We start from the raw sequence: 12,731 nt of genomic DNA on the forward strand, positions 1-12,731 counted from the left end.
TCAAAATTCAGCAATTAATTCATTTCAGTGCATACATTCAGATTCAAGCATTCACACTGCAGTTTCTTCAGAAAATGCACTTTCTAGTTATTATTATTATTATTATTATTTCATTTATTAATAACAATAATATAAAATTATGCACAAAAGAAATTACTAACGTAAAAAAAAAAAGTGGTTTTATTTATATATGTTTATATATAGATATATGCGGTGGCCCCTAGAGACAAAACACGTACAAACTCCAAAACACATTTCTAGCATGAACTGAACTTCCAAAGCAGAGCTACTAGATCACTTAAATTACACAATTGAAAGCATATGTGTATTGTTTGTGTATTTATACACAGGCACTCATATATATTCAAATAATTTAAAAAAAAAGTTCATTTACCTGTTATTACCACACACCAAATCCAGTCGTTGGTACTTGCTGGCTTGTGTAGCCACAAGATAACAAAGGCTCAACACTGCGCCCAGCATCCTGGAGCACTTCTGTTGTCTTTTGTACGTGTTTTGAGTTTTTATATGCTTCTGAGTTTTTACGTGCTTCGGAGTTTGTACGTGTTTTTACGTGCTTTGGAGTTTTTACGTGTTTTGGAGTTTGTACGTGTTTTTGAGTTTGTACATGCTTCAGAGTTCGTACGTGATTTGAAGTTTGTATGTGCTTTGTCTCTAGGGGCCACCGTAAATATACTTTTATTTATTCACTCCACATAAAATGTAATAAACAAATCATATAATACAAAAATCAACTATTCACATTTCAACTTTTAACTATTTAAATTTTAGGCTTTTTCCTTTTACAAATTTAAAGTGAAAAGAACACAAAACACTGCAAACCACAACACAATTAAATATAAATTATAATATGAAAACAAACAGAAGATGCACATTCTCTGTCATATGGACCTGCATGAATAAACTTTCTGAATCCTTTATCATCTGCAACCGAAAATAGTTGTGGATGATTACTATATCTTTCTAATGTTGTTGTCCCTGCCTCTCTTTCTCTCTCTCTGGCTCTGTTCCTGTGCTACTGAGTGTAACTACCGCCCCTCCCCCCCTCTGCCCAGCGTAAAGCACAAGGCTCGCGTGCAGAGTGAAGCGGAAAAAAAGTGCGAGAGAGAGAGGGTGAGAGAAAGAAAAAAAAAACCCCACGTGACGGCTCGCGATAAGGAGCCGGCTCGCGTCGTTCACGTCAAAGACCCGGCTCTAAGAGCCATTTCGTTCGCGAACGACCCATCACTACTCAATATGTGTGAATTGCAACACAGTACAACTAATTCGCCGTTGTGGAGGGAATTTTGTTGGAAAAATTTGACACGTTTTTTCATTACACCCAAAATAAAAAGCAAACTGACCTCAAGTTTACAAAATTGTTGGAGAGTGTGTGGAGAAATAGAAGCGGATCATTCTCATGTATTCTGGAAGTGCATTAAAATTAAAAAGTATTGGGAAGACTTAAAAATGAATATGGATATTTTGAGTTATACACTCCCAAATACTTGCCAAGTGATGTATCTAGGAAACATAAAAGAACACATACAAAAAGAGGACGTGTATTTAGTCAAAATAATTCTGGCCGCAACACAAAAAGCAATTACAAAGAAGTGGTTACACCCAGATCCTCCCACCCAGCGGGATTGGATCAGTATTGTAGAGGATATCTCAGAGATGGAAAAAATAACACTCAACATTAGACTGATGGGAGGTAAATACGACAGACTATGGAGGAAGTGGAAAACATTCAGAAGTGACACAAATGAAATAACATAATAGGTTTTCTTTTTTTCTGCAACGTGATAAATGGAAAAAGATATGTAAACTCCACTCTATGTTTGTTTATATGTATGTTTGTTTGTTATTTTCTTTATTGTATGTCCACAATGTTAACATAACCTAATAAAAATCAAAGTTAAAAAAAAAGAGTTTAACATCTAGGCATCCATGAAAACGGAATTTATGACATTTAACGGAGTTAGAAGTTAGCAGGGAGTTAGCTCGCTAGCTTCTATCTAAATACAATATAGCATGTCCTGACTGCGGGGTTTTGGAAACAAATTAAAACGTACAGCTCTGTTATCACTTCCAGCATAAGTGAAGACAGAAAACTAAACAGCAGTGAAGTTTGTAGGGTTACTGAAGTTGGGCTAGCTGGTATATAATGATGTGCTACGTGACCGCTAGCGACACAGCTATGTTAGCATAATATAAACAAGCTAACTTTTTTTCCACTCGATAAAAGTTAACGTGAGTGTTCTCGGTGGTCAGGAACAAATGTAATCGCATGGCAGGATGCTGTAAAAGGACCAAACTTCAGCCAGGAGAACAACTGAGATAATCCATCCACAATACGAGGTTAGTCATTCATATACTGCTGCATGGGCTGGGCTGTAGTTACATCCTAAGGTTTTAAAAACTGATCTTAAATAAATGATTAGCGGTAATAAAAGCCAAGGGAGGTCAACAGTGATCACTGACTGTTTTAGGAGCTTTTTGAGATTAAATAGAAGAAAATACATAACATTAAACATGTTAACAACACAAAAGCCATATTAAACGCAGACTACTTTAGGCCCGGAAGTAGGATTCGTCACGTCATCACTGAACTAGTACCTTGTACTTGGATAGTACTAGTACCTTGGAATATCACAGGCAAATGGCAACCATGAAGAGGCCGCTTGGCAAGCTGCAACCACCAAACACCTGCAGAGAGTAAGGCGACTTCTGAGGAGTCAGCCAAATGGGGTGGACAAGATCCAGGGCAACATCTACACCCTGCTGTTCGTCAGATACCCTGCTGGGACAAGAAGTTGGCCAAAGGAAGCAATAAAGCCACTGACCTTATCATGCATAGAGGGTTTCAAAGCAATAAACAGCCAAGTTTATAAGGGTGCAGGCTGACTGAGATTAACTGAAACAACAACAAAGCAGTTCGGTCAATATTAAGATATTTTATTCCCATACCATTTATACTTCAGGATCAAGCCAAATACAAAAAAATAAAAATACAAAATAATTTGTTCCTCCTGTCCGTGTTGTGCACATAGCAGCAGGGCATCTGTTCCTTTATCTTTCACAGAGATGATTCATTCAAATACATCTTTCATGTCAGTTTTAAGATTTCATATTAATATCATATTTTATCAACAGACATGAGGCTAAATATTGCGTTTCAAGTCAGTATAAATAACTCAGAAAGGCATTCGATTACTACGGAAGGAAGAAAAGGTACAAATGTGGGTCCCACACATAAGGCAGAACTGGTTCAACATCACCACCATCTCAGCTGCACCTGAGAATACTGCTGATGCTCTGGTGGCAATTCAGGGTTCCTTTTATCACACAGCTTAATGGAAAAATTCAATGACTCGGGTGTATTTGTAAGTGTGTGTCAGAAGTGAATGTGATGAACAAGTGAGGAAAAAAGGGAAGGAAACACTCCAGATTTACCTCAACAAATCCAGAGGTAGATTGACCCAGTGTAGGGGGAAGTGGAAACTTACACGACACTGTAACAGTCAGTTTACATTTCCTCAGTACAACTTCAACTTCTTCATTGGTTCATATGTTAGAAGTAAACCTGATCAACCACAACAGGATCAGTGCTAAGGTCACATGATGCTACATAAAACACCTTTAAACAGGCTTTAGTAGGTCAGCTGTTTCCTGGGTTAACTTTCCACATATTTAATACGTTTGTACTCATACTCAAACTGATTCATTCAGTACTCAACAACATTTATCCGACTTCTTAATTTACAAGCATGTGTAAGCTTTACAGGTTTTTCTACTGCTTTTAGTTTGATATAGAATTATTTTTCATGCACATGTGATTAATATACATGATTAATGGGACTGTAGACTGAACTACCCAACAGCACAGACGCAGAGTTGTTAAAGCACCTCCAGCTATAAAATGCTACTTGTGCTAAAAGTAAAAACAGGTGAGGCTGTTTTAATGTAACAATAACTAAATATGAAGACAGCCCATCATTTTTATGTTTTCATGCTTTCTGTTGTTATACCGTAAAGTTAAAATGCTTTTGTCATTTCAAAAAACAGGATCCAGGAAGAGATGTGTGACGGTGTAATGTGGTTTAGTTTACTACAGTAAAATTGTAAATCATTTTTGAAACATAATTTTTAAACAACTCAGCTCAAGTTTTTTTCCTTCAATCTGATTGTCTCCAATTGTCAGACAACTGAAGAAGACATTAAAATGATGCTGAGAAAGAATGCCATTGTTTCTCGAATTAAAAATATTTCCAAACCTGTTTCAGACCAACAGAAACAAATCTGTGACCAGATTTTCAATTGTCACTCAGAATCCAGGTGCAGTGGACCGAGGGTGGCTGATCAAAACCTGACAGCCTTTATGGAAACACCCAGGGACAGCCTGCATTCACTTAATGAACGGGAATTCAGTCCAGCAGCTCCACTGAGCTCTGATGGAAGTTCAATAACACCTCGAGAGAGTCACACTCCCGAGGAGCTCAGGGCTATCCTAATCAGTAGCCTAAAATCCAATATGTTAGCTACTAATAATATCTTTGTATTGTTTTTGTTCAGACCAATGTTCACAGGCTTGCTCCTGTTTGTTGTTGTGGAAAAATAATGTAAGCGTCGAAATGAAAACGATTTCCTAAAATTTATTGAAAGAAAATTCAAACCTTTGCAAAGGGATCAACAGGGTTTGTACCACCATTGACAAAAATGCTCAATTATAGCAGCTCTTGTATATCCGTCGCGTGAAATTCTCACCATCATGTAGGCACCAGTTTGGTAATGAAGTGTGTCGTGGCCTTGAGCAAAGCTTAGTTAGAGTTTATGAAGACTGAAAAACAACTACAACTTTGTACAAGAAAGTTACAAATACATATCAATAGTACAGAGAGGTTAGAGGAGGTGAAACACACATTTTCCATCACATTTGTCATTCCCCTTCATCAAGACCAGGTATTTAAGGAGCAGCTGTGGCAGCAGTTCTCTTCCTGATCATTGTCTCCTCTACAGCATTAACTCATACACACATCCCTGTGGTGATGATCACTTTGTGAGTCTGACACAGAAAGCAAATAAGTTATTTTGTCCTGAGTTAATGCCCCTTAAAACTGACCTATTTCAGACTTACAGTTCAATACTATACAATATAGCAAATCTCCAACTGGACAGTGTTAAATAAAATTATTTCCTTTTAAACTTGAAGCTTTGAACATATTTCTTTTTGCATTGGAAATTAATATGAAATTAATATGAAAAAGGCTCTTTTCAAATTTGTTTGGGTGAATGGAAAATATTTTTTGTGGTATCGTAAAAAAATATTTGTTATATAAATATATTGGTATGGAAAAACATTTATTATTCATAGATACAAGCTTATGTTATTCATAGATAGAATGAGTGTGATAAAGGACATAGTGTTGTTACACTGGTAATGCCAGGAGAGGCAGTATCGGTTCTGTAAGAAAGTGGAAGAAGAGAGCGTCCTGCAGGAGGCAGTGAACGGACACTGATGTTATGAACATGTGGCTAAGAGAAGGTTCAGTAAACAAGTAGCAGCAATATTCCTGTGTGAGGCTCAGTCATTTCATTTTTATTTTTTGAAGATGCAACATTCTGCTCTACCAGGTGTAACAATTGAGTTTAACATCCAGGCATCCATGAAAACGGAATTTATGACATTTAACGGAGTTAGAAGTTAGCAGGAAGTTAGCTCGCTAGCTTCTAAATACAATATAGCATGTCCTGACTGCGGGGTACAGCTCTGTTATCACTTCCAACTAGTGATGGGATTTCTGGCTCTTTTTAGAGATCTGGCTCTTTCGGTTCGGCTCACTAAAAAGAGCCGGCTCTTTCGGCTCCGAACCGGCTCTTCAGGTTGTTTTGTTGCTTTATTTCATTTATTATTAACAATAATATAAAATTATGCACAAAAGGAATTACTAACGTAAAAAAAAAATGGTTTTATTTATATATGTTTATATATAAATATATGCGGTGGCCCCTAGAGACAAAACACGTACAAACTCCAAAACACATTTCTAGCATGAACTGAACTTCCAAATCAGAGCTACTAGATCACTTAAATTACACAATTGAAAGCATATGTGTGTTGTTTGTGTATTTATACACAGGCACTCATATATATTCAAATAATTTAAAAAAAAGTTCATTTACCTGTTACTACCACACACCAAATCCGGTCGTTGGTACTTGCTGGCTTGTGTAGCCACAAGATAACAAAAGCTCAACACTGCGCCCAGCATCCTGGAGCACTTCTGTTGTCTTTTGTACGTGTTTTGAGTTTTTATGTGCTTCGGAGTTTGTACGTGTTTTTACGTGTTTTGGAGTTTGTACATGCTTCAGAGTTCGTACGTGATTTGAAGTTTGTACATGCTTCAGAGTTTGTACGTGATTTGAAGTTTGTATGTGCTTTGTCTCTAGGGGTCACTGTAAATATACTTTTATTTATTCACTCCACATAAAATGTAATAAATAAATCATATAATACAAAAATCAACTATTCACATTTCAACTTTTAACTATTTAAATTTTCAGCTTTTGCTTTTTACAAATTTAAAGTGAAAACAACACAAAACACTGCAAACCACAACACAATTAAATATAAATTATAATATGAAAACAAAAAGAACATGCATATTCTCTGTCATATGGGCCTGCATGAATAAACTTTCTGAATCCTTTATCATCTGCAACCGAAAATAGTTGTGGATGGTGATGACGCGACGAATCCTACTTCCGGGTCTAAACGCTCCTGTGTTCAATATGACACAATGCTGTGTTCCTGGTTGTTTTAACCAATCTGGCTCAAAACAACAGTCTAATCTGTCATTTTACCGGTTTCCTTGTGAAAAGAGAGAGAAGAGGAAGTGGCTGAAGTTGATAAGGTATGTTACAACTCGTAAGTGAATGAATAAATTTGTAAGATAAGAGCTAGTGGGCTCTTACTTTAGTTAGCTAATATAGCTAGTGATGAACAATTAAAACCTGCTACTAAAAGACAAACTGGCTTTTACGAGTAATTGTACTTATATAGGCAATGGATTTTATTGTGTGTTTTTTTTAATACAAAGACGTTGTTGCATTTTTGAAGTCATTTTTATTTCTCCAAGCAAAGATTGCGAGCTAAGGGTCACTTCGCTATATATATATGAACCTTAGTTACCTTTCGACCCTCAGAGGAATAAAAATTACGTCCAAAAAGCGATGTCTATGTAAGAAAATACATTACAATCCCCAGCCTATGTGCCAGTTAATTACCAAAATAAAGACCTAACCAACAAATAGCAAGCAAAGGTTGCCAGTACTTACCTTTCTGATAAGCTTAAAAGCAAATTAGTACAACAATGTGTAAGAAAAGCATCTGGACTTCTTTAAGTTTTAAGTTTCTTGAAGCTTCTCTCATCTGGATGAAAGAAGCTTCTCTCTGTTATTTATCTCTATTTTTTTTTCTATTAATCATAACTAATGGAGGGCTAGCGTATGATCTGAAATTTCTCTCTGCCTTTTTAAACACTTCCACAGACGTGAAAACTTCACCCCAAACTGCAACTCAAGAGTCTGCAGTTGGCACTTCCCTCAAGGAAAAGCTGCGGGGCCAACAAGATTTGCATGGAACGACGGGAAGTCTTTTCAGTTCCCAGATGACCACAACCCTGTTAGAAAAAAGAGCAGGTCCCAGCTATTGGTGAAAATCAGAGTGAAAGATCAGATGAGCTACATCATTCCAACAATGCAGATACACAGACAGCTACTGCAAGTTCCACAAGTTCTTCCCAAAGTCTTCTGGTGCTAGAGATTCAGAATGACATGCTAAGAATAGAGAATGAAAAACTTAAAAAACAAGTAGAGAAGCAGACTTTCTCATTCAGTCAAATATCTGACAATCCTGAAAGGGTCCAGTACTATACTGGATTGCCCAATGCTGCTTCTGTCCTGTTTTTAGAAGCGCTTCTTTCCAGATTTGATCTTAAATATCATTCTGATTGGACTGTCCAAATGATGCCCCTAATTGACCAGTTATTTCTAACCCTGATCAAGCTCAAACTTAATTTTATTCATGAAGACCTTTCAACAAGGTTTAACTGCAGCAGAGGCACAGTAACTAATATTTTTACAACAATTGTTAGTGCACTGTATGACATTTTGTATGTTGGCATGCTGGAAAACAACATTCCCTCGAGAGCCAAGAATCAAACATCGCTGCCAGATTGCTTCCAACCATTTCCTAACTGCAGGATTGTGCTTGACTGCACGGAAGTTTCTGTTTGTAACACAGAGAGACTTGACACACAAAGTCATTTGTACAGCCAGTACAAAGGACGGACCACACTAAAGGCTCTAATTGGTGTGGCTCCTAATTAGGGCTGGGCGATATATCAAAAATTTATCGTTACCGAAATTTACGACTCTCATCGACGTCATTTTGCCCATGTCGGTAAATTCGGTATTTTAAAAAAAAGAAAAGGCATGTGCAGGTCGGCGATGTTCATGTCCCTTTAAAACGCTGTGCTACGTTACAGACTTGACGAGGTGGAGTCACATGACTCTACTACCTGTTATGCTGGACAGACACTGTGCGATTTTTTCAGTCGCGCGATTCAGCTCCTGCTCAAACTGTACGATTGACTCGCAGGGGTTAGAAGTTCATAGGTCACGATGCAGGGTCTCACACTATACGGCCCGATGCTCTGATGCGACCTGAGTGCTCACACTGTGTGTCCATAAAATGAAGGTTATAACAGAAATTCTGTCGCTCGCTCTCCCTCTCTGTCTTTCACTCACACAGACACGCACACCACCACCATCAACTTTGCTAAATTGCTAATGAAAAACATTGATCAAGCAGCTGTGATTGAGCAGCAGTGTAGATCCAACTATTTTCACGGTTGTTGTGGTCGCGATCATTTTGTGAGGCTACATCGAAAAGCCTCGGATGAGCTTTCCAAAGTTCTACAAGTTGTGCCTCCGTCGCTTGTGTCCAGATCACACGCTGCACTGTCGTGTTGCGTCGTCTTTTTCGCTGACATTTGTGTTTGCGCGTGCGCAGTGTGACAAACTGCGGTGACACCCTCACGACGGTCGTGAATCCTCGCGGCCAAGCGATTGATGATTGGGAGCTCGTCGTGAGGTGTCAATCGCTTCTCGTTACCCCACGTATACTATACGATGCATGACGCACGATGAAGGCCAAAATCGTGCCGCTCGCCAAAACGGTCGCACGACTCAAAAATCGGCTCAAAATGGGCCAAAAATCGCACAGTGTAAGCCCAGCATAACAAGACGAGACACGGGTGAACAAATGGAGGACGATTTAAATGTTGAAGCAGCAGCGACGGAGGTAGAGCTGGTGGAGGAGGAAGAGGAGACGCTTGTTAACAAAAAAAATGCATCATCAATCGTTTGGCAACATTTTGGATTCAACAAGGATGATATTGATCAAACAATTGTTAAATGTAAACTCTGCAAAAAGACTGTTGCGTCAAGTCAAGGTAACACAACCAACCTCTTCCACCACCTGCAGCACAAGTTTTTGTTTAAGAGTTTATAGTTTTTACTAGTCACATGGCAGTGCTTAGTATTTATTATAGTTTTTTCTGTGTTCAATTGACATTCGTGTTTGACATTATTTGTTTACAGGTTATAGTACCTCAAGGCCTTAGCAGAGATAGGCCTTTGTCCATGATGGCATTACATTTGCACAATCATTGTTTACTTTGTGAATAGCCAATGTGAAACATATTTATTATTAAACTATTTTGTTTACAAGGGATACACATTTTTTAGAGAGCATGGTTACATATTGTATCCTACACTTTTTATTTTGTTCAGTTAATAAATCTTAACCACTAAAAGTACTTACTACTATTGTCTTCATTTATTTTCAGTGACATTTTACAGTCCTTTAAAGTGGTAATAATATAATTGCAATGAATAGGTCTAGGGGGAATAATATTATCAAAATAACTGGAGGAACTATGCTGCCTGCCACAGCCCCATCAAATGAAAAAAAAAAAAGTTTGGTTTTTTTGGCACTTGGGGTGGTTATCGTCCATTTATCGTTATCGAGGTTAACTGCTCAATTTATCGTGATATTGATTTTAGGCCATATCGCCCAGCCCTACTCCTAATGGTGTAATAACCTTTGTAAGCAACTTGTACGGTGGAAGTGCCTCAGATAAGGCCATAACAGCTGACTGTGGAGTACTGCAACATCTACAACCAGGTGACATGGTCATTGCAGATAAGGGCTTCACAATTCGGGACATCCTACCAGAAGGGGTCTCACTGAATATTCCGTCCTTCCTCACCAACGGACAATTCACACAGGAGGAAGTGAACAACAACAGGAAGATTTCCTGTGCAAGAATACATGTAGAGCGTTCCATTCAAAGACTGAAAGTTTTCTCAATTTTGCATCACATCCCATATCAGTTAAAAAAAAAAAAAAATTAATAAGATCTTGAAAGCATGTGTGTGTCTTACAAATTTACAAACACCTATTCTCCGTGAAATTGAATAAATTATACCTGTGAGAGTTCAGAGGTAAAAGTACATTGTGTCATTTTCTAACTACTTGTGGACCAGAAAACACAACTGTTGAATAAGTTTACTTTTATTATTTATAACTCCTAAGTGTTCTGGATTGTTTTGTGTGTATACTCAGGATGTTACAACATAAAAACAACTTAGTTGCATAGTTTCAAATTGAGAATGGTCTCATTTGTGATTCGTATAATGTTTTACTGTTTTTATCAATGGCTTGTTACATTTTTCATTCCATTCCAGCTTCCTGATTACTGCCTAGTTTTCTTGCTATGCATTTTCAATTAAAATGAAGAATACCAGATACATGTGTTACTCTTTATTTTCAGGAACAGTTTGTCCAAAACATTTTATTTTTTCAAATCTAAAATTAATATAATTTAAAAATTTATCTGAATATATTTACAAAGTTACAATGACAAAAAATGTACAATTTCCAAATATTTACAAATAGTTTTAAAATTAACTATAAACATTTGGACTGATAAATTACTCATGCTGATATGAATTCAAAGCTGCGATAAAATATGGGGTAAAAAAAACTTCCCGGTAGAACGTTTCCAATGCTTCAATGTTAACAGCCCAAGTTTGTTCTCTATCCACATGCAAGATGAAAAAGTCACATGGAGTCCAAACAATAAAGTGACAGCTTTTCGCCCCTGTGAGATAGAGGTTGCCCTGGATCTGATGCCAGTAGTTGTGATTCTTTTTTAATACCAGGAAACCACTTGCCTCATCCAGCTGTAGGAAAAAGTCCTTACTTTCAGCCTCCAATACAGTTTTGGCTCTGGCTGACCATGGGCATTTCACCTCAATGATGCACTCATTAGAGACAGTCCCATCTGGAGAACCACCAAGCAGGCCACTGTTAGATAAAAACAGTCCCCTCTCCTTGATAGCTGCACCAGTACAGTCAGTGTACAACTGCTTGGCCTTTGGCTCATGAAGGATCCCCCAATCACATGCCTTTGGGGATGAAAATACAACTTAGTCATAAAGGAATTCTTAGATGCACAGACCCTTTTTACTAACAACTTACTTTAGATCCTTCTGTCAGGTTGTACTGTCCAAGCAGAGTCTTAAATAAGGAAGGGGGGTATGAGCGCTGCTGGACTGCACTCAGGACCAAACCGAAGTTGCTGGCTGTGATTCTCTTCTTGCGATATGCTGACCTTTTATAAAGAAACACAAAATAAGAGACACAGTTAACTAAAATTTCCTACTTAACACTTAACAGAATTAATTTCAAAGCACTTTCTTACCACAATGCATTCTTCGTTTGCCCAACTGTTGCTTCCTCGATCTGTTTCTTCTCTTCGTCAGACACAGCCAGTGATGCCAAGAGATAACGAGCCTTGTCTTCTGCTTGGGGAAATCCCAGGTTCCTCAGCACTTCATCAAATGTCTTGGCTGGTTTAGCCTAGATTTAAAGCAAAAGGATTTTAAAGGTTTTAATGGAACCAAGCAATTTTGACCACAGAATAGACAAAGTCAGGTACAGAGTATATAAAATACATGTAAAAAATAAAGTGGGGACAGTGGAAGCAAACAGTCTGCTGTATGTAGTTTACAAGAGTTTACATACATGTACAATTTATACCACATGTTAAAGTAAATATCAAAGTACCTGGGAGCATTCAGGACTCAAAATCCAGTCAATCCCAGTAAAACGTTGCAATTTCGATAGGGATGCCACTGCCCATTCCTTGTCCTCCTGGGAGACAGGTCTTTCGATTCCAGCTGAAAAAAAAATGCTTTTAGTAATCTGAATAAATAATAATTATAGCATATAAAACACAATGCTTTTTAAAAAGTTAAGAAAATAATTATTATAATTAATTCAAAGAGCAAATTTTAAATAAATAACTGACCTTGTGTTGTTGAGGGTGTCATCACAGACACTCTCTTGGCAGTAATTTCTTCTGCTTTGCATGATTTTACCCTCTTCCACACACATTCCACGTCAGTGCGAGACACATTCTTCTCCACCCAAATCAACAATGCCGCCATATGATGGCACTTATCATTGCCAATCGGGCACTCACAGGAGCTGAACCTGACTGACTGACCCTCAACATGCACCTACATTGAAAGAAAGTTAATGCTTACCCTAAACATTCTAACAAACACTTGCAGCGCTGCTCTGTGTACTGGTACTA

At 37.8% G+C, this 12,731-nt stretch overlaps 1 long non-coding RNA gene across 1 annotated transcript; it reads left to right on the top strand.

Moving 5' to 3' along the window:
- Positions 1-6,757: 6,757 nt before the first annotated feature.
- On the top strand, positions 6,758-7,697 carry LOC113023338 (uncharacterized). The gene is made up of 2 exons (XR_003272550.1): positions 6,758-6,914; positions 7,552-7,697. It is a non-coding gene; the product is annotated as an uncharacterized LOC113023338 (long non-coding RNA).
- The last annotated feature ends 5,034 nt before the right edge of the window (positions 7,698-12,731 follow it).

Source organism: Astatotilapia calliptera, chromosome 6, assembly GCF_900246225.1.
Source record: "Astatotilapia calliptera chromosome 6, fAstCal1.2, whole genome shotgun sequence".
Taxonomy (NCBI): domain Eukaryota; kingdom Metazoa; phylum Chordata; class Actinopteri; order Cichliformes; family Cichlidae; genus Astatotilapia; species Astatotilapia calliptera.